The following is a 19,539-nucleotide window of genomic DNA, read 5'->3' as shown; positions in this document are numbered from 1 at the left end:
AATCCCAATTGGTCATGGTGTATGATCCTATTAATGTGCTGTTGAATTCATTTTGGTAGTATTTTTTTTTTTTTGAGGATTTTTGCATCTATGTTCATCATCAGGAATATTGGCCTGTAGTTTTCTTTCCTTGTAGTGTCTTTGTGTGGTTTTGGTGACAGAGTAATGCTGGCCTCATAAAATGAGTTTGGAAATGTTCCCTCTTCTTCAATTTTTTGGGAAGAATTTAAGAAGTATTGGTATTTATTCTATTTAAAGAAGAAGAAATTCTTCTTTAGTAGAGTTCACCAAGGAAGCCATCTGGTCTTTTCTTTGTTGGGAGGTTGTTTTTTATTACTGATTCAGTCTCCTTACTGATTATTGGTCTGTTCAAGTTTTCTATTTCTTCATGATTCAGTTTTGGTATAGGTTGTATGTTTCTAGGAATTTATCCATTTCTTCTGTGTTATCCAATTTGTTGGCATATAATTGTTCACGATAGTCCCATGATCCTTTTTATTTCTGTGACATCAGTTATAATGTATGTTCTCTTTCTTGATTGAGCTAATGAGAGTTTGTCTGTTTTATTAGTCTTTTGGAAGAAATTGGCTTTGGGATACATCCCATCTATTTTTGTAGGGTTTTTTTTCTATTTCTTTTTGCTATTTTAGTTCCTTTTTCTGCTGTTTTGTCTTTTTAATTTTGTTTCTAATTTCTTAAAACTAGCATGACATTTTTCAATTTTGTTTTCTATAATCATGATGGTGTATGTGCAGGAAAGTGCTAACTCAGCAGGTCTGGCTGCTCAAGCTACTCATTGCCAGGGAAGACCTGTCTTTAGGATTGGCCCTCTGCTGACTCCTGGGACATGAGCTTTCAGCCCTTAGAGTATTCTGCCTGATCAGAGTATTTTTGCATGCCTGAGGCCTTGGGCCATGTGTTACCAGCTTAATCAGATACTTTAGGCTAACAGTGTGATTTTTTTGTGAATGCCTGATCAGATCTACCAGAGGCAGCTTGAATTAGTTCTCTTCTATTGAATAGCTGTTGGGAAGAGAACTGGTTAAAAAGAAAATAGAGTGTGCAGTGTGGTGGATTCATTTTCACAAGACCAGAAAGTTCACATTCTGAGTGGTAGGTTATTTATCACAAGTCTGATGAGTTAATTTACAGCTGAAGTGAACAAAATCAATTTCCCATAACAATGTTTTCAAGCTTTGTGGTTAAACCATTATATTTACAGGTCTGATTGTCAAATACTTATATTTCTCAACAAGTCTTGCTTTTTCTTAAAACTATCAGTAAATTTAAGGACAGTATCTCTGAGTTAGTTTAATCTCAAATCTCAAATACTGTGGACCCTTGTAGGTAGTTTCCAGCACTGTTTGTTTATTTGTTTGTTTGTTTAGGGTACTGTAGTAGTCACCAGGATGGAAATATTTTTCTTTGTTCTCTTGTCTTGCTAAGAAAAGCAATATCAACACAACCCTTGAAGACCTATGTCATCAAGACTAGTTTTTCTCTCAAGGCTTCTCATCAATTAAAACTGTAAATTATATTTTTGTTACTAAGGCCGGTCAAATATATTAAGCCTTTAATTTCTTTTTTTAAAGATTTTACTTATTTATTTATTTGAGAGGGAGAAAAATAACAAACAGGGGAGGGGCAGAGGGAGAGGAAGAGGGTCAAGCAGACTCCCTTCTGAGCAAGGAGACTGATGTGAGGTTCAATCCCAGGACCCCAGTATCATGACCTGAGCCAAAGGCAGATCCTTAATCAACTACACCACCTAGACACCTCAAGCCTCTGATTTCTAATCTTCAGATATGACCATTCTTCATTTAGATTTAATGATTTGTAAATTTCAGGGCTCCTTACTGACCACTGTTTTCTCTTTCCATCTTTATCTTCTGAGCTCTGTTGTGAGTATTTTGTTGTTTGGCTAAAAGTTTTTGCTTTGAATAATATTGTCCTTGGATGAGGCTTGTGGAATATATTTTTGGAATCCTTGCATATTCATAAACAAATATCTTTACCTTCCTGGAGGAGTGAATGATATGTTAGATTGATACATGTTTCTTGGATTGCATGGGTGTTCTTTACCCCAGAAGTCTGCAGATGTCCATCATCTTCCATGTTCACTCAACAGATGAACTTAATGCCAGTCTGATAGGGGTGTGTATGTAAATTACTATATTTTCTGTCTGAAATCTTGTCAAAATTTATTTTTAGTTTTAGATTCAGAAAATTTGACAGGATACACACAGGGATGCATCCAGAATTCTCATTTGTTGAACTCCAGACTCCGCTAATGCATCAAGCAGAACACTGAACTGTCAAAGATGTCTTAATCCCTCAAACCTATGAATATGTTATGCTATTACACAAAGGGAGGATTAGACTGTGGATGGAATTAAGGCTACTAATCAATTTACCTTGAGATGGGGAGATTATTCGGGATTATCTGAGTGGGCCCAGTGTTATCACAAAGGTTCTCATATGTGAAAGAGGGAGGCAAGAAGGTCAGAGTCAGATAAAGATTAAAGATGCTATTGTGATGTTCTGAAAATGGAGGAAGGGGCCACGAGCCAAAGAATGCTGGTGGGCTCTAGAAGCTGGAGAAGACATGGAAACACATTCTCCCCTAAAGCCTCCCAAAGGAATCAAGTGTTGACCACTTGATTTTTGCCCAGTGACACCCATTTGGGACTTCTGACTTCTGGAATTGTAAGATAATACATTTATGCTGCTATAATCACTAAGTTTGTGATGATTTGTTACAGCAATAACAAGAAACTAATACAGTTGATCTGGCATCCAGAAAAGAAAAGTCCTACTTAAGCTTTCTCTTATTGGCCTGCACAGAGACTTTGCACATGTCTTCCAGGTCTGCTCAAAGCTAACAGTGCCAGGCTGTGCAGAAACAGCTGGAAGATGGAGTCAAGAGGTGAGGACATCAGGAAGGCACTCAAGGCGCCATCTTGCTAAACTCATCACTTACCTTTTCAACCTTGTACCTACTATTCTCTAGCACAATACCTTCACCTTCTGTCTGGACTTCATTCTCTAATAATACTGCGGTACTTACTATTCTTCTGTGTTTGAATTTTAGTGTTCTATTGGGTTATAAATGTAGAGATTGCAGGCAGAGAGAGAGGGAGAGGGAAAAGAATGAAACCAGAAAAACAAAAGAAGCCATAGTCAGGTGTTGCTTGTTGCCTGGGAGGTAACACTAGTAGAACTGTGGGTCACAGAAATTCTGACATTTCCTGAACTCCATGCGCTATGAGGTCCTCTACCTGAGGTAAACACACAAATTATCGGAGATGATTAACATGACCTAGAGTACAACCGAGATTAGGCTAAAGACAAGAAGTGACGATGGGGATAAAGCCAAGCCTGAGACTTCCAGTGAGGGCATCAAAAGGCAACAGATAAAATTGAGTAATCTGACACACCATTTAGAATTTGGAATTTGTTTGTTAATTAGAAGCCTTGCTCTCTTTGGCAATAATTATTGCCGACTGGAAAATTTATAAATGCAGTAGTGCTCATTTTTTTTTTTTAATGGAGGAAATGCACTTTCATTTAATGAAAGAAATGTACCTCCCTGTCAAAACTATGTATTAGCTGGGCAGAAATAAAATAGAAGGCATGGGAATATGTTTCAGGATATCAGATGGAAGGAACACAGCTGTTTAAGAAATGTAAGTAAAATCACATCAAATGTTCAAGAAAGAATAAAATATGTATTGAGAAGTCTTGTTGGGAGGGGAGAGGATAATGTATCACATAAAGGTCACCAGAGATGGGCCAAGACTCTGGGGCAGGGTCCTGTTGGGGCCTGTACTGGGGGCAGGGCTGGATAGGGCAGGGCCAGCAAACTCTGGCCCCCAGGCCCAGTCCAGCCTGCTTGTTATTGTAAATAAAGTCTTACTCGAACACTGCACACTCATTCATTTAGGTATCATCTATGGGCATTTTATGCTTCAATGGCAGAGTTGAATAGTTGCCCCAAAAACTGTATGATCCACAAAGGTGAAAGTATTTACAATCTAGCCCTTTACAGAAGTTTGCTGAACCCTTGATTAGAGGTAGCAGCTCTCAATAGAAATATTGAGATTAGCTGTGATGTACATTCTGATTCAGTTGTAACCCATACCAGTTAAATTGCCCAAGTTCACAAATGATTTACTTTCTCAAAAATAAAATGGAGTGGATTCAAGACCATTCCCAGGAAGAGGTCTGGCATGCTTTCTTGGGGAAAGAGATGGTTACGGCTATCAAGCAGAATTTGTGTTTCCCAAGTAACCCTGAGAGTGAGGTGTGTTATGGATACAGCTCATCTCCATCATGAGGATCAGTTGAAAAGACAAATTTGAAAACTGCTTACCTAAAGAAGGCTGTGCTAAGGGTTTGGGGAATTTTTATTTTATTTTATTTTATTTTATTTTTTTAGGGTTTTAAAGGTGTCAGTGATGAAGAGACCCAGCACCTTTCTCTTTTAGCAACACAAGCTAGCCTCCTTCAGCTCTGATGGGGACACATCCTGAGGTTGCCCGTTGGGCTTTCTCTTCTTCTGAGAATTGGTCAAAAAGCTGACATCAGGTTTTTTTCTAGAGACCCCCTGAAAAGGCCTGGATGTGATTTCAGGAGTCCCTTGGATCCTGAAAATGTTCTATCTTTTTTGTTGGAAGTTTGGGGTGGGGAGAATGGAAGGGAGATATGGGTTGGGGGAGACATAGGAGATGAGAAAATTAAAGAAAAATGCAGTATTGTGTTGAGCGAACCTTTTAGAATGAATTGCTCTCTGCCTGAGTCTCTACTTTGAGTTGAAACCTTCCCCATTTGGGTAGTGGGGAGGGAATGAAAAAAACAACAGCATTCTGGGTGCCTGAAAAGTAGAACGTCACAGAGTTTTCTCAAGGCAGAAACAGGAAGGGGCTGAAGACAGAGATGGGGTCCAGGGAGGGAAGTTTTGGAGACATAATTTTATGAAGTGTGGCATGTTTACCTTCAACTGGACCAGGCAAACAGAAACTTTAAGTCAAAATATATCCTTCATCCACAAAGCAGACCATCTGCTTCACATGATTCTGAAAGATACTCGGGGTTTGTATCTTGATCTGCTCTAGACTTGTTTGTTTTTCATACATGTAAATTCCAAGTGCCTTAAAAACTGGGGATTCTGTCCTGTCTCATGTTGAATGCATCTGCTTTAGCATCTGACGGCATCTTTCGTATGGCACTCGATGAACTGGTTAATTGCAATTAATCACAGAAGCCTCACAGATGAGCATTTAACCAAAGTGAGTAATGCCGGTGCAGGTGGTTAATATAGAGAAAAGATTTCAATACCAGAGAGGAAGGAGATTAGTACTTCATTTGTGAGAACTGGAATATGTTTTCTGTCCACGTCCATAAATGTATTTTTCCAAATTTTCCCTTAAGCCTATAGTCTAAGAAAGGAAAAAGTAAGAATAAAATATTTTTTTGAGTTTATATTAGCAATATTATGTAAGCGTAGCAGGCAGGGTCTTTGTCTTGCTCACTGTGTGTCCCTAGCACTTAAAATACTGTCAGGCACATGATAGGGATGAAGTATTTTTTTATTTTTAGTCATGGATTCTGTTTTCTTGTGATTTTCTTGCTATAACTTTAACATTTTGAGTCATATATTCTGATTTTCTAATGTTTTCCTGCAACCACAGAGAACTCCTTGCTGGATATTAATATGCGTATCAAGTTTCAGATGCTAATAAAACAAGAAGGGAGGAGACTCTATATATCTGATGTCTCAATAAAGCTTTCATTTACTTCCCTTTCTTTATTATGTTTCATCTTATTTGTATTCATTTTGCTTTATCAGTTCAAAGATACCATTTCCAGTGTTTATTTTCACAGGAGAGCCCATGAGGTTTGAGTAGTTACTGCTTAGTTAGGGAAAAATAAGCAACAACAACTACAACATATTCCTTAATTTACACAGGAAGAATCTGGTATAAAAAGAGAGTAAGTAACACCCTTGAGGGCATTTATAGAAGTTTCAGGAATGAGGTCCTGAAAAGTAACTTTTTTCAAGCTTCCAAGGAATCTTCCCCATGACTCATTTTTCTCTAATAGGAAATAAGTTTATAAAAGTGGAACCTATAATGAGGTTAGCATATTAGAAGTATTGTGATCCTGTCTGGTAAGTGAAATAGGGCAACCTTTCATATTTTTTTAAGTTGTTTTGAATGGATTTGAAGTAAATGCAAGAATGTAAATGGACTGCATAACTTTGATCTACTACAGTCATAGGTATTTTAGGGTTCTGTTGGAGAAATGATGTGTACTATGGCTGAGCATGCAGAAGCAAAATTATTTCAGTCACATGCAGTGCTAATTTACCTCCAAATCCGAGACACCTATCAACCTGAGATCTTTATATTTGTGGCTCAGGATAGCTAGAAGGAACAAGAATGGGATGGTTGTGTCTTATTTTTATTTATTCTTTTAAGTAGGCTCCATGACCATCATGGAGCCCAATACAGGGCTTGAACTCATGACCCTGAGATCAAGACCTGAGCTGAGATCAAGAGTCAGATGCCTAACTGACTAAGCTAACCCAGGCGCCCCTGCTGTGTCTTATTTTTAGATCAATGAGTGGGTATGACCTCAGATTAGGAAGTCAACAAAAATAAGAATAAAATATGGTTTCAACATTAAATTGGAGACAAATGGGATGAATTTTAGGATAAATTTTAAAGAACAGGATAAAAATGTTCATTTCCTTTAATAAAAAAGTTATAAAATGATTACATTTCTAAGTACAAGGTTAACTCATTTTACTTTGTTTCTATTTGATCATCTCCAACTCAGCTCTTTTTGGGGTATCAAAATAGAGTGGGAATTGGGGCACCTCGGTTAAACATCTATCTTTGGCTCGGGTCATGATCTCAGGGTCCTGGGATCAAGCCCTGCTTCAGGATCCACACTCAATGGGGAATCTGCTTCTCCCTCTCCCTCTGTCCCTCCCCTCCCCCCCCCCCCCCCCCAGCTCATGCTCTCTCTCTCTCTCTCAAATAAATAAACAAAATCTTTAAAAAAATTCCAAAATAGAGTGGGAATTTGAATCCTATCAAGATACTGGGCTTTCTCCTTCTGCAAAATGAAGAGTTGCAAGGAATTGTAAGATCATCTGATTCAAACTCCAAAATTCATTTTTTTACAAACTTAAAAAAAAATCATCGTAAATCGAACGGAGCTCAAGGTTAAGGGAGCAATTAGAGGGTTTGGAGGATAGGCAGGAAATAGCTATTTTGACTGAGGCAGTTTCTGAATAATGCTATAATTTGGATTTAATCTTCTGGCAATGAGGTTTATTAGGCAGTATGCTTTAAAGATTTTTTCAAAACATTGAATGTTTTTATGGAGTTCTTGATATGCTAACTATAGATTATATGGTAACATGGTTTTTATTTCTCAGGTTAAAATGAAACTCTTTTATTCCTCAAGAAAGGAGAATTCATATTGGTCCTTCTTTACCCATGCCATTAGCCCTGCACCATCATAATAAAACATGCTTGCTTCATTTTTTTATATTAGGAGTGTCTTGATATAGAATTCTTTTTAATTAATCCAGCTAATAGAGCAGCAGTGTGTTCTGATTGGAAATGAGGCTGCTCAGTTTTGTCATGTGCATTTGATAGGAAATATTGCCCTTCCTACATACCACCTTAGCGAAATGGATTTTATCACATTTCTGGGGTGCTTTATATATTGCAGTCACATTGAACTTGAAAGGAATATAAAAGTTTGCCCGCACTGGCAAATCTCTCCATCCTTGATTATTTAAAACTTTATTCCCCATTAATTTCCCTCTGAGTTTTCACTCTTCAGTAGATCATATATGAGTCTGTTCTTTCCAATTTATTGGTCATCAATAATAAGTGAGACATTGATCGGTGGGTGGAGTGTTGTTGTTTTCATAGTGGTTTTACATATATCACTGCCTCATGTAGCCCACTGGGGTGCCCTTCTCCATGTTATAGAGGGGTAAGCTGGAGCTCAGTGAGGTTCAGTGACCCCCACGTCAGCCCCACAGCTGGTGAATGGCAGAGCCAAGACCAGTGTAGACTTCTGACCTTGAGGCTCATAGAGTTATTTTATTCCACATATTGGGTTTTTACATTTACAATGGCTATCCATTTAAAATGCCAGCAATGATAATCTATGTTCATTACCATAGCTGTAAGACTAAAGCTTCAACTTTCTAGAAGCATTTGCTCTAAAGGAGTACTGCTATATCATGCAAGAGCATTCTATTTCATCTTCCAGTGTGGTCTGGGAACTAGAAGTCTTCACACCAGAGATTCTCCAGAAGATCTTAAATTCTTTAAGCCCGAGAGATTAGCTTGATGGGGACAGATAAGGGCACAATTTGCTGACCTTTTAACTACCACAGGTGGTAAGCTAGTTAAGCCTCCAGTGGTGGACCATTAGAGACCGAGTCCCTCCCCAGTTGACTAATCTCTATTCTCCTGCTTCAAGAGTCTGCCATTTCTCCCAATGCAGGGATGAACCATTTCCTCTGGGAATGCAGCTGGCTAATGCTGTGCCCTTCTGTGCTTGATAGTTCCATTAAAGAGATACCCTGTCCCCTGCCACTAATCTATCTCTTTCTCATTAGCTGTGATACAGCACACTTTGCCTATGTTAAACTGTGCATTTTTTGAAAACGTGCATCACTGTTGTCAAGTTCCCCATACTCTTCTGTTGCTTTTCATGTATGGTATGTGTGAGAAATATTGTCTAGTGGCAATTAATCTAAGACTTTCCAGTTCCTCGTGGCAAGCACCAATTTAAGAAAAGTTTCAGAGATTTAGAGGGAGCACTCTGAAATCAACTCTGCAGTCTACAAAAGTCAGGTCAAGAGAGGCTCGTTCAAACTGCTCTCTTCTTCCAAAAGGATGATTTGTTTACTTAGCCATGAGTGTTCTTACAACAAAGCATGCATCCATTAGAGACTCTCCTTGATGTTTTGTTTTGGTTTTTTTTTTTTTACTTGTGAAAGCACATCTTACAGAATTAACATCTTGACATTAATTTCTAGGAAATATTAGCTCTGAGCCTACTTATACCCCAGATTCCACAGAGCAAAACAAAATAAAAATGGAGGTAACTGATGAAAGAGTTTCTTGAAGAATCCATCAGCATAAACCATCATGCAAAAAACCAACTGAACTTTTCTGACGCCGGGATGCTCTGAAGCTGAACTCTTGACAATTAGATGCTTATATTTCTTAGGGTTCTAAATTAAAGCAGAAAGGAAGGAAAAGAAATCGGATGAAGAACAGTTTGCTAGTTTGCCAGAGATAGAAAAACCAATATTTTTTTATCTTATTATTCTTTCTGAAAATCTTGAGCAGAATTTTTTTTTCAAACTGATCATTCCCCTCTGGCAAAATCCATTTCCAGGAACCACATAAGACATGTATAAGATCTGTCACATTCATGAAATCCAGAAATGAACTTTTTTTAACCCTTAGATCATAGTCACAGCATTTACTCCGCGTGTTAAGTGAAAGAAGAGGGGTAGGGAATCCCATTTCTTCAGGTCTCACTTGAGACTGGCCCTGGGCTGAATGCTTTCATGCGCATTTGTCTTTCAAGCGAAGAAGAAAGAGGTTTAAAGGCGAGAGCAAAGAAAGATGACTTGGAATAACCAGGGTGCAAAATGCCTGCTTGAGTTTACAGCTTCATTGCAAGGTAGAGGGTATAATCTTAAACTAGAGAACAATCTTTCACATTCTTCCCCTCTCTAAAATACAATTTCTATTGAGACAGCTAATGGTCCTTAAAATGTCTCATCAAGGAAGCCGCAGAACATTTTTAAAATGTAGAGTTGTTTTTCCTTTCTTTTTTCCAGGTAATAAACACTTGACATTTAGGAAATGCAGTTCTAAATTTACGAAGAACATAGTACTTTTCAGCCACACTCATAGTATTGTAAGGTGCCAGTCATGTACATAAATATATCTTATGGAGCAGAGTTTCATTTATTAACGCGGTACGTTTTTAGAAAGGGACATTAATGGCTGATTCATGGAGAGTGGAGGGAGATTCAAATTAAACATTTTAAAGGAAGGATAACTACTTTTTAATTCCTTACCCTGTCTTTCTTAGTCATCATGTACATCACACCATTATGAACTATGGTTTGAATTGTGTTCACTCAGCTGGTCACCAGAATCTTGGCAGTAGCTTTAGCAAAGAAGAAAGAGCAAACAGATGCTAGTCTCTTAGGTGGTTAGTCTGGATCTTAGTGGCAAGCAATAGAATCCGGCTCTGGCTATCTTAAATGTAAAGGGAACTTACAGGAATTCGAGAAGGGCTGGAGGACCAGGCTTGGAAAATAACCACAAAACCCAGAAGCATGGGACAACCAGGCAGCAGGAACCGTACATGAGGTCACACTGTTGTCTGGTCCACAGTCATCAATGATGAGGTCATGCCTATTGGGCTCCCACATCCCTCTGCTTTCCTAACATTCACTGAGGAACCTAATGTCCAAGCTGAGTCTTGGTTCCGTGGTAGTGAGAGGAAAGATCTGGGTATGTGACTTCAGTAGAAAAATTTCCATAGTATGAGAGGTTTCCTAAAAGGGAGCTAGTAAAAGGGTAGTTTGGATGTTGGACAACCCCTGGCTGGCATATGTCCCCCAACATTCAAGGACAAGCTTATCTATAATGGAGACTATAATATATTCTCACATTTCATCTTCTCTCTTTTCCTCGGGCAGTGACCACCACCCTTACGCCCAATTAAAAGAAAAGAATACTCTTGGATATGATCTAGTGTACAGGTGCCCTTTTATAGTTAAAGTGAGGTTCTGGGAAAGTGTGGCTTGCCCAGCCAGCATCACCCCTAAAAAGTAGCAGTGTCAGGAATTGAGCCCCTGTCTTCCAAGCCCACAAACAATGCCTTTATCTATTGGTCATGCTAATCAAGTCACAGTCATTCAATGTGAGGTTGCAATTTTAGTAATGAAAACATGGAACATTTTTTATTTAGCTCCACAAATCTCTTTTACGATTTCTGAGAGAGTAAGGACACCTGGATTTTTTTTTTTTTTTTTTTTTGCCAACTCCATGGTCTTAAACAAGTTGCTTAATCTCTCTGAACCTCTGTTACTTTATCTGCAAAAAAATGCAAATATACCCATCTTTCCTACCTTATGAATTGTTGTACAGAATAATTGCGATAATACATAAAGCATTCTGTTATACTTTAAAAATTGCATATGATTAAAAATAATGTAAAATACAATTTCATTGGTTACATTAATTAACTGGTTACAATAATAATGAGTTGTAAAAACCCGATTTTGAGGTTTACCCTGTGACCAACAGGTAGGACCACAATTTCTGCCTCCATTTGTAGCTCACTAGTCCATTGATATTGATTGATTTGCTTAAGATGTTGTGTATCTACAGATCTTCCTCCACTTATGATGCGGTCATGTCCTGATAAACCCATCCTAAGTTGAAGATAGCCTAAGTTGAGCAGTTACTACACCTAACCTACTGAACATCAGAGCTTAGCCCAGACTCCCCTAACTATGCTCAGAACACTGGCCATTAGCCTACAGTTGGGCAAAGTCATCTAACACAGAGCCTATTTTGTAATAAAGGATTGACTAGCTTGTGTAATGTATTGAACACCGTACTGAAAGTGAAAAACAGAACGGTTGTATGGATGCAGAATGGTTGTAAGTGGATCGGTGGGTTTACCCTCATGGTAGCTGGCTCTGAGCTGTGGCTTGCTGGTGCCGCCAGGCATCACCAGAGAGAGGATCCTCCCACATATCAACTCGCCCAGGAAAAGATCCAAATTCAAAATTCGAAGTACAGTTTCTACTAAATGTGTATCGCTTTCGCACCGTCCTAAGGTCAAAAAATCATCAGTCGAATTGTAAGTAGGGGGCCGTCTGGAGGTAGACATGTCAGGAGGGTGAAGAGCTTCCACTCAAGTCTGATCCAGAACACAGGGTTTTTTCCCACTGGTATTAATAGCAACTGATTTCATGGGCTTAGTAGGTGTCAGCACAACTAACATTTCTAATCCTCACACCATGGGGTAAGTTATCATTCCCCTATTGTGCAGATGGACTTGGAAGCCCAGAGATGCTATAGCACTTTGCCCGGAGTGATCCCAGCTAGTGGTGGAACCAGGATTTGAACCCTAATCTTCCTTCCTCCAAAACCAGATTCTTTTGATGTCCCACTGCCTGTTCTAACACACCCTTCCCTGAAGTGGCAGCACTAGATTCAAAACAAACACACAAACAAAAACACCAAGGGAAACAGGAGCTGGGCTGTTTTGTCACGAGAACAATAATAATACTATCATTTATTGAGCAGTATGTGGGCTAAGGCCTTCTTTGTGTTATCTCGCTTAGCTTTCCCAGTATAGTCGGAGAAATCTAAGGCCTAGACAAGTTAAGGAACTGGCCCCAGACCTTGCTGATGGCGGGTGGCAAAGCCAAGGTGCACACTCACCTGTGACTCCGAAGCCCACGATCTTAATCGCTCCCTGTTACCAGAGCCTGCCGAAAGCCTAGAGCTGTAACAGAATAAATTCACTGCTGGGCTTTAATTCCCTGAACCCCTATTATGGGGGTCGTTTCGATTCAGAACCCAAATACCTCGTCTCTCTTAGAAGAAGGTGAATCCGTAAATCGGAAAGGCACGAGAAGGAGGTTTTCCATTTTTCGACAGATTCATCCTTGCGCAGAGCTTTCTTGTGCTCTCTTCGTCCATGTATTGGAATGACTGAAATTTTCAGAGCTATTGACCCTCCTGTCAAAAATCCCCTGGGAGCAGAAGGCAGTGGATCGAGGCCATCGCAACACTCCTGACCACCAGAGGGCAGTGGACCCATACATCCTTGCTACTCACCGTGGTCTCGCAGGAACGGCTGCTTCACCTGGGAGCTTGCTAGAAATTCCATTTGTAAGCCCGGTCCCTGACTGACTGCATCAGAACCTTCATTTTAACAAGATTCCCTGGTGATTTGTGTGCAAACTAAAGTTTGGGAGGCACTCTCCTAAATCACAGCTCGGTCATCATGAACCAAATGGTCCCATTTTCTTTCCTGTGTTTTAGATATGTTAACAACTCCATGGAGTATTTAAGGTGAGCAAAGCATTTTGTGTTAATTGCCTCAAATCATCATTTGGGGGAATGTATTCTTAATCCTCTTTTTCAGTTGCAAAGACTGAGATTTAGAGAGATTAAGTAATTTGGTAGAAATTACAAAGCCAAATGGAGGTTTTGAGATTGAAACACAGGTCGATCTTTCCATGAAGTAGTACTACTTCCTGTCGTTCTCACTTCTTTTTAAAGCACTGTTTTTAAGAGGTATGTTTTGGGGTCACAAAAAAGTTAGAAAGGAATTTGGTTTATTTCACTCTTGCCTTGACTGTGCTTCTCGCTGGCTAAATGTCGCAGATGTAGGGATTTAGTCAATGATTAGTTATCTAGCTTGCCGTAAAAGGACTATAATACATAATAGAAATGTTCAAAATTAGTCTTCATGGTCATAAGAAAATCATTTCTTACTTAAAAGAGTTCTGAATTGTGTCTGTTGGATTTTAATCCCTCCAGTTGCATACAGTTTAATATGGCCCTTGGAAAAGTCCTGTGACTTCTAGACCCACCGGTAGATGTCAGCATTTCTTTGGACTCCGCAATGACCTCAGGTTTTGCCTCACCATTCGTTCTTTGTCAAGCGGTCAATTGTCTTTGAAGAATGTACAGAAGTTTCTTCTACATTTCACTTGGTTGGAGGAATCTTCTTGGACAGGTATCTTCAAGGGTGTTAATGACCCAAAAGTGATCTTCTGTATCTTTTTCTCTCTGTTTCTCTGTCTCTCTTTCTCTCTGAATCTCTCTCTCTCTCTCTCTCTCTCTCTCTCTCTCTCTCTCACACACACACACACACACACACACGCACACACACACACACACTTTTAGGGGAAAGATTCAAACAAAGGATTTTCTCCCGAGGAGATCTGTCTGTGCAGAGGTTGGGAAAAGACATTTGAGGATACTTAAGCCAGATTTCATCAAGACCTCTGACTGGTAAATCAAGCTGACCCCACTCACCAGGAATTAAGCAACTACCACCCTGATAAACGCCAATCCAAAAAGAATTGCCCTTTGAAGAAAGTGACTCAGAAATCTGCAGAACAGACAGCTCGCTTTGGGTACTTTTATCAAAGTTGGTTGGGTAAGACCATAGCCTTCTACTAAGGCTTTATTTATTTCTCAAATAATATTTTATATGCAAATATTTTCTGGAGCCTGTTTCAGAGTTTTATTAAATGTGTAAGAAGGCTGAATAATTTATCAGGTTAATGGAAGACTAGGATTTAAGTTGACGTGAATTTGATTTTAGACTCTGGTGTTTGATTTGTGTGGCTTTTCATGCCCCCACCCGCAGGGGAGGTGCTAATAACAATTAGACTCTTCCCAGCTGAGAGCTTTTACTTATTTGCTTTCCAGAATCATTCAGCTACTTTTTTTTTTTTTTTTTTTTTTACCTTTGCTTTAGAATAACTACATAAAATTATTTGACAGGTATCTGAAGGGACTAACTTCCCTGACAAGGGAGGTCATTAGTAGCTTCTTGGTGAGAAACAAATCTTGAGAGGGATTAAATAAGAGACACACTTTCTGAGTCATTAGATGCTGGACAGGTTAAAATCCCAGAAAAATATGCTGTAGCATTCAATTTGGCATTAGGTAATGATTTAATGGTTCTCTAGATTTCTGATATTCTGTGTGGAAACAGTTAAGCCCTCCTGAGGCCTGATTAGCAAACAGTTTTACTGCACTTTACAGGAGAGGATGTAAGCAGTTGTTAGTTGGAAAATTTAGAAGCGCTTTAGGGTTATTCACGATGCCTGTTTTGTAATTTAGCAGTTATGTAGATTGATAGTGAGAGTCATCCCACTCAAGAAGTCTGGAGACAGACCTAGTTTATTGTTTGTCAGAACTCATCAATTTAGAAGCTAGGTTTGGGGGTTTTGTTGTTCTTTTTGTTCTTATTAGCATCCTGTAGTGGTTGAGAGCATCCACTTTGGGTCCGGATTCAAATCTCAGCTCCATCATTTACCAACTGGGTGGCTTTATAAATATTATGCCTACGAACCTCAGTTTAGTCATCTGCAAAATGGGCATTGTAATGCTTGATTTATAGGATCCTTCTGAGGTATCCATAATGGAACTAGAAAAACATCTTTTCTCTGTCCTCATTCCCTCCTCCAGGGGCTGGTTTTAGCTATGTGTGGGGGAGGCTGGCCTGCCTAATAATTGATGTACTCATTCAGTAATCATATATTAAGCACATACTATGTGTGTCAGCCATGTGTGTGCTGAACACTGAAGATAGAGCAATGAACAAGGCAACGGAGGTCCCACCTATCATGGAATTTATATCCTAAGAGGAGACACGGAAAAATGAGCAAGTAGACCAACACTCAAGTATGTAATAACATCATACAGACAGTAATAAGTATGTTGGAGAAAAATAAGGTAAAGGAAAAGAAAGGAAAGGAAAAAGTCATGGGAAGTCTCTTCAAGAAGGTGATATTAAAGGAAAATGATTATTTCAAGACTATAGCAGGGTTTCCAAATAGCTAAAGAGAGGCCGTCACGAGATGAGTAGGTAAGTAATGGATTTCTTCTCTCAAACACAGATACAGTCAGGGCCCAGTCTGAGAAAACAAGAGAATGAAAAAGTAGCAGACACCGCTCAGGTTCATCATGGAATATTTTCCACTCCTTGGAGGATCAGAAGAATCTCTGCAGATTCTGCTACATCTAAAGAAATGTTTTCTTTGACAAGAACTATTGTATGGTCCTGGGTGAGGTGACCATGGAGGTTCAGAACTCCCCTCAAGAGAACCTGCTATGTAGCCATGTCCACAATAGCCAAATTATGGAAAGAGCCCAGATGTCCATCGACAAATGAATGGATAAAGAAGATGTGGTATACATATACAATGGAATACTATTCAGCCATCAAAAAATGAAATCTTGCCATTTGCAACCATGTGGATGGAACTAAATGGTATTATGCTAAGTGAAATAAGTCAATCAGAGAAAGACAATTATCATATGATCTCACTGATATGTGGAATTTAAGAAACAAGGCAGAGGATCATAGAGGAAGAGAGGAAAAAAATGAAACAAGATGAGACCAGAGAAGGAGAAAAACCATAAGAGACTCTTAACCATAGGAAAAAAACTGAGGGTTGCTGGAGGGGAGGGGGGGAGGGGGATGGGGTAAATGGGGGATGGACATTAAGGGGGGCATGGGATATAATGAGCACTGGGTGTTATATAAGATTGATGAATCACTGACCTCTACCTCTGAAACCAATAATACATTATATGTTAATTAATTGAATTTAGATTAAAAAAATGGAAAAAAAAAAAGAGAGAGAGAGAGAACCTGCTACGGAACATTGCTGATTCTGTGCCTCAGACTATCACACCTCAGGACCCACCTCTGTCTTCCTTCTCAACCACTGCTGCCAGTAGACTATTACCAGCCTAATCTTGTCTTGGCTTCTACTTCATGGAAGACCTGAACACACACAGTTGGAAGCAGAAATAGGGAAAACAGGTGGTAAGATGAATTCTGCAGGCTAGGACTGATGGTAGGTGAGACAGACACAGAGTTGGCTTTGTTAACAGGCCTTTAATATGAGATGTTGAAAAAAAGATGGGGCCACGAGGGGTCTCTTAACTGTTAGAAGCCAAGGAGTCACAATTACCATAATGACTGGCAAAGTTGGAAGGGCAACCAAAATGGCTTGACCCACAGGAAGTTGTGGAAATGGTTAATAGACCTTGGCCTCCTTATAGGCAAAATAGCCAACAGGGTACCTCTTAATTTTTATAACCTGAGGGAGGCAAAGATGGAGGAACAGAAGGCAATCACCCAATCAAGTTGTGATGCCTTGCTCAGTTCTCACACTGAGCCAATGTTCAGACCTAGAACACATGAACTAGAGGCTGAGACCAATCGCCCAGTTGGCTGGCCAAGGCCTAGAAAGAAAAGGTCTGGACAATTAAACCCAAGGAGGGCTGGGAAGGTGTGACGATTTTTGTAGCACACATTAATGCCTACCAAAAAGCATCTCAACACGAAAGAGACACCGAACAATGAAGTAGACAAAATGATTCGGCCCAGTTGACATTGGCCAGCATGGTTACTGACCACGCTGGGACTGGAACAATGGGCATATGAACTGAGCCGCCACAATGGCAGGTTGATGGCCACACGGGGGCCCACTTGCATGGGTACCTTTCCCAAAGACAGTCTAGCTATTGCTGAATCTGATTAGTATATCAAGAAAGCCTACCTGCCCCTGGCCCATGTGATAGCTTTGGGGATCCTCTATCCTTAAAATGCATGCATCTCTCTCTTCTGGGTAGATGGTTGAATGCTATAGTTCATCTTCTCAAGCTTTGGCCTTATTTGAAATTCAACTTTGCATCATTATGGTAGACTCCAATTTTATGAACCCAAACTTTATCCACAGAGGTCTATTTAAAAGAAGGCCCCTTAGGGCGCCTGGGTGGCTCAGTTGGTTAAGCGACTGCCTTCGGCTCAGGTCATGATCCTGGAGTCCCGGGATCGAGTCCCGCATCGGGCTCCCTGCTCAGCAGGGAGTCTGCTTCTCCCTCTCCTGCTCCCCCCTCTTGTGCTCTCTCTCTCAAATAAATAAATAAAATCTTTAAAAAAAAAAATAAATAAATAAAAGAAGGCCCCTTAGCCAAATCGTGTGAATGCAGAGTTGCTTTGGAATAGCGACTTCATAGTTTTTCTTTTTCTTTCTTTCTTTTTTTTTTTTTAAGATTTTATTTATTTGACAGAGAGAAAGACAGCGAGAGAGGGAACACAAGCAGGGGGAGTGGGAGAGGGAGAAGCAGGCTTCCCGCTGAGCAGGGAGCCCGATGTGGGGCTCAATCCCAGGACTCTGGGATCATGACCTGAGCCGAAGGCAGACGCCCAACAACTGAGCCACCCAGCCACCCTGACTTCATAGTTTTTCTGATCAACCATTTTATTTATTTATTTTTTTAAAGATTTTATTTATTTATTTGGGAGAGAGAGAATGAGAGAGAGAGAGGACAAGATGGGGGAGGGTCAGAGGGAGAAGCAGACTCCCTGCTAAGCAGGGAGCCCGATGTGGGACTCGATCCTGGGACTCCAGGATCATGACCTGAGCTGAAGGCAGTCACTTAACCAACTGAGCCACCCAGGCGCCCTACATTTTAGATAGTTCTTTCCCTCACAAAATCTCACTTGTTCTTTATTGATTTTAGTGAAAACCATAAAATTTTCCTCAACCCAGTATGGTCAAGAGGACGTTATGGTCGAGCCAAAAATGTCATTACCCCATGGTAATGAAAACCAGCATAGGTCTGAGCGTATCCGATTCTCGACTAGAACAGCCTGGAACTTGACGGATGACATTCTGCTTTAGCATTGCCCTGTCAGTTTGAAGTAAAAGAACTTAAATAGGTAACTCATGGGCTTGAAAGGTGACTACTCAGAAGAGCCAGGATGATTTGCTGAAGTGCTGGCAAGGAGAACAAAAATTGCCTGTTTCTGTCAAACCCCATAGGGAGAAACATTTTGAAATGTATTCGGCCTGGAGCTGATTGCGTTGTTTCATGAGCAGTTCATCCTGTCTACCACCTGGAGACAGGGGAAGAGAGTTTATCTGGAGGTGGTGAGGAAAACATTCAAGTGAGGAAAACATTCAACTGCGCCCATAACCCTACACCTAGGAGATTATACGGAGGTAGCATATATTATCCATATTTAATTGGAATCGAAAGATGGGGTTTGTTGTGGTGTGGCGAAATAGGCAGTGAATAGGAAGAGAAACGCTTTTGAGACTGGTCAAACATAATATAGGCTTCCTGAAGTTAATGTCAGACTATATATTTATATAAAATTAATGTTGTTCATAGATGTTGAACAATTAGGTATGGAATTGTCTTCGGCAAGATGTAAAGGGACATTAAAACCATCACTCATCATCTTTTTCTCAAAGAGGTACACATTGCTTCAAGGTCAGCGAGAAGGTGGCCAGAAAGAGAATACTGGGTCCATATTACAAAAGGCTTTCAGAAAAAGCTTTGGGTATACAATGGTGGCATCTCTCCTTACATCGCTTAGCAAGCTGCCTGAGTGAAATCTGAAACCAGCACCTGCATGTGGTGAGCAGGGGAGACCAAAGAAAGAGGCTGGCTGGTAGGTTGGTAGATGGTAGTTTTAATAAGCAAGGGAACTTATATATGAGGCTTGTCTTGATGGCCATGAGAGGAGTAGATCTCCACATATGCCTGTCAAATTTTAAACGTTTATATAGTCTTAACTGGGTATACCATCAACACCCTATCACTTTCCTTTCTTTCTTTCTTTCTTTTTCTTTCTTTCTTTCTTTCTTTCTTTCTTTCTTTCTTTCTTTCTTTCTTTCTTTCTTTCTTT

The sequence above is a fragment of the Phoca vitulina genome, unplaced genomic scaffold (genome assembly GCF_004348235.1).
Source record: "Phoca vitulina isolate PV1807 unplaced genomic scaffold, GSC_HSeal_1.0 scaffold33, whole genome shotgun sequence".
In the NCBI taxonomy this organism is placed as follows: Eukaryota; Metazoa; Chordata; class Mammalia; order Carnivora; family Phocidae; genus Phoca; species Phoca vitulina.
Note: the sequence above shows the minus strand (reverse complement) of the source record.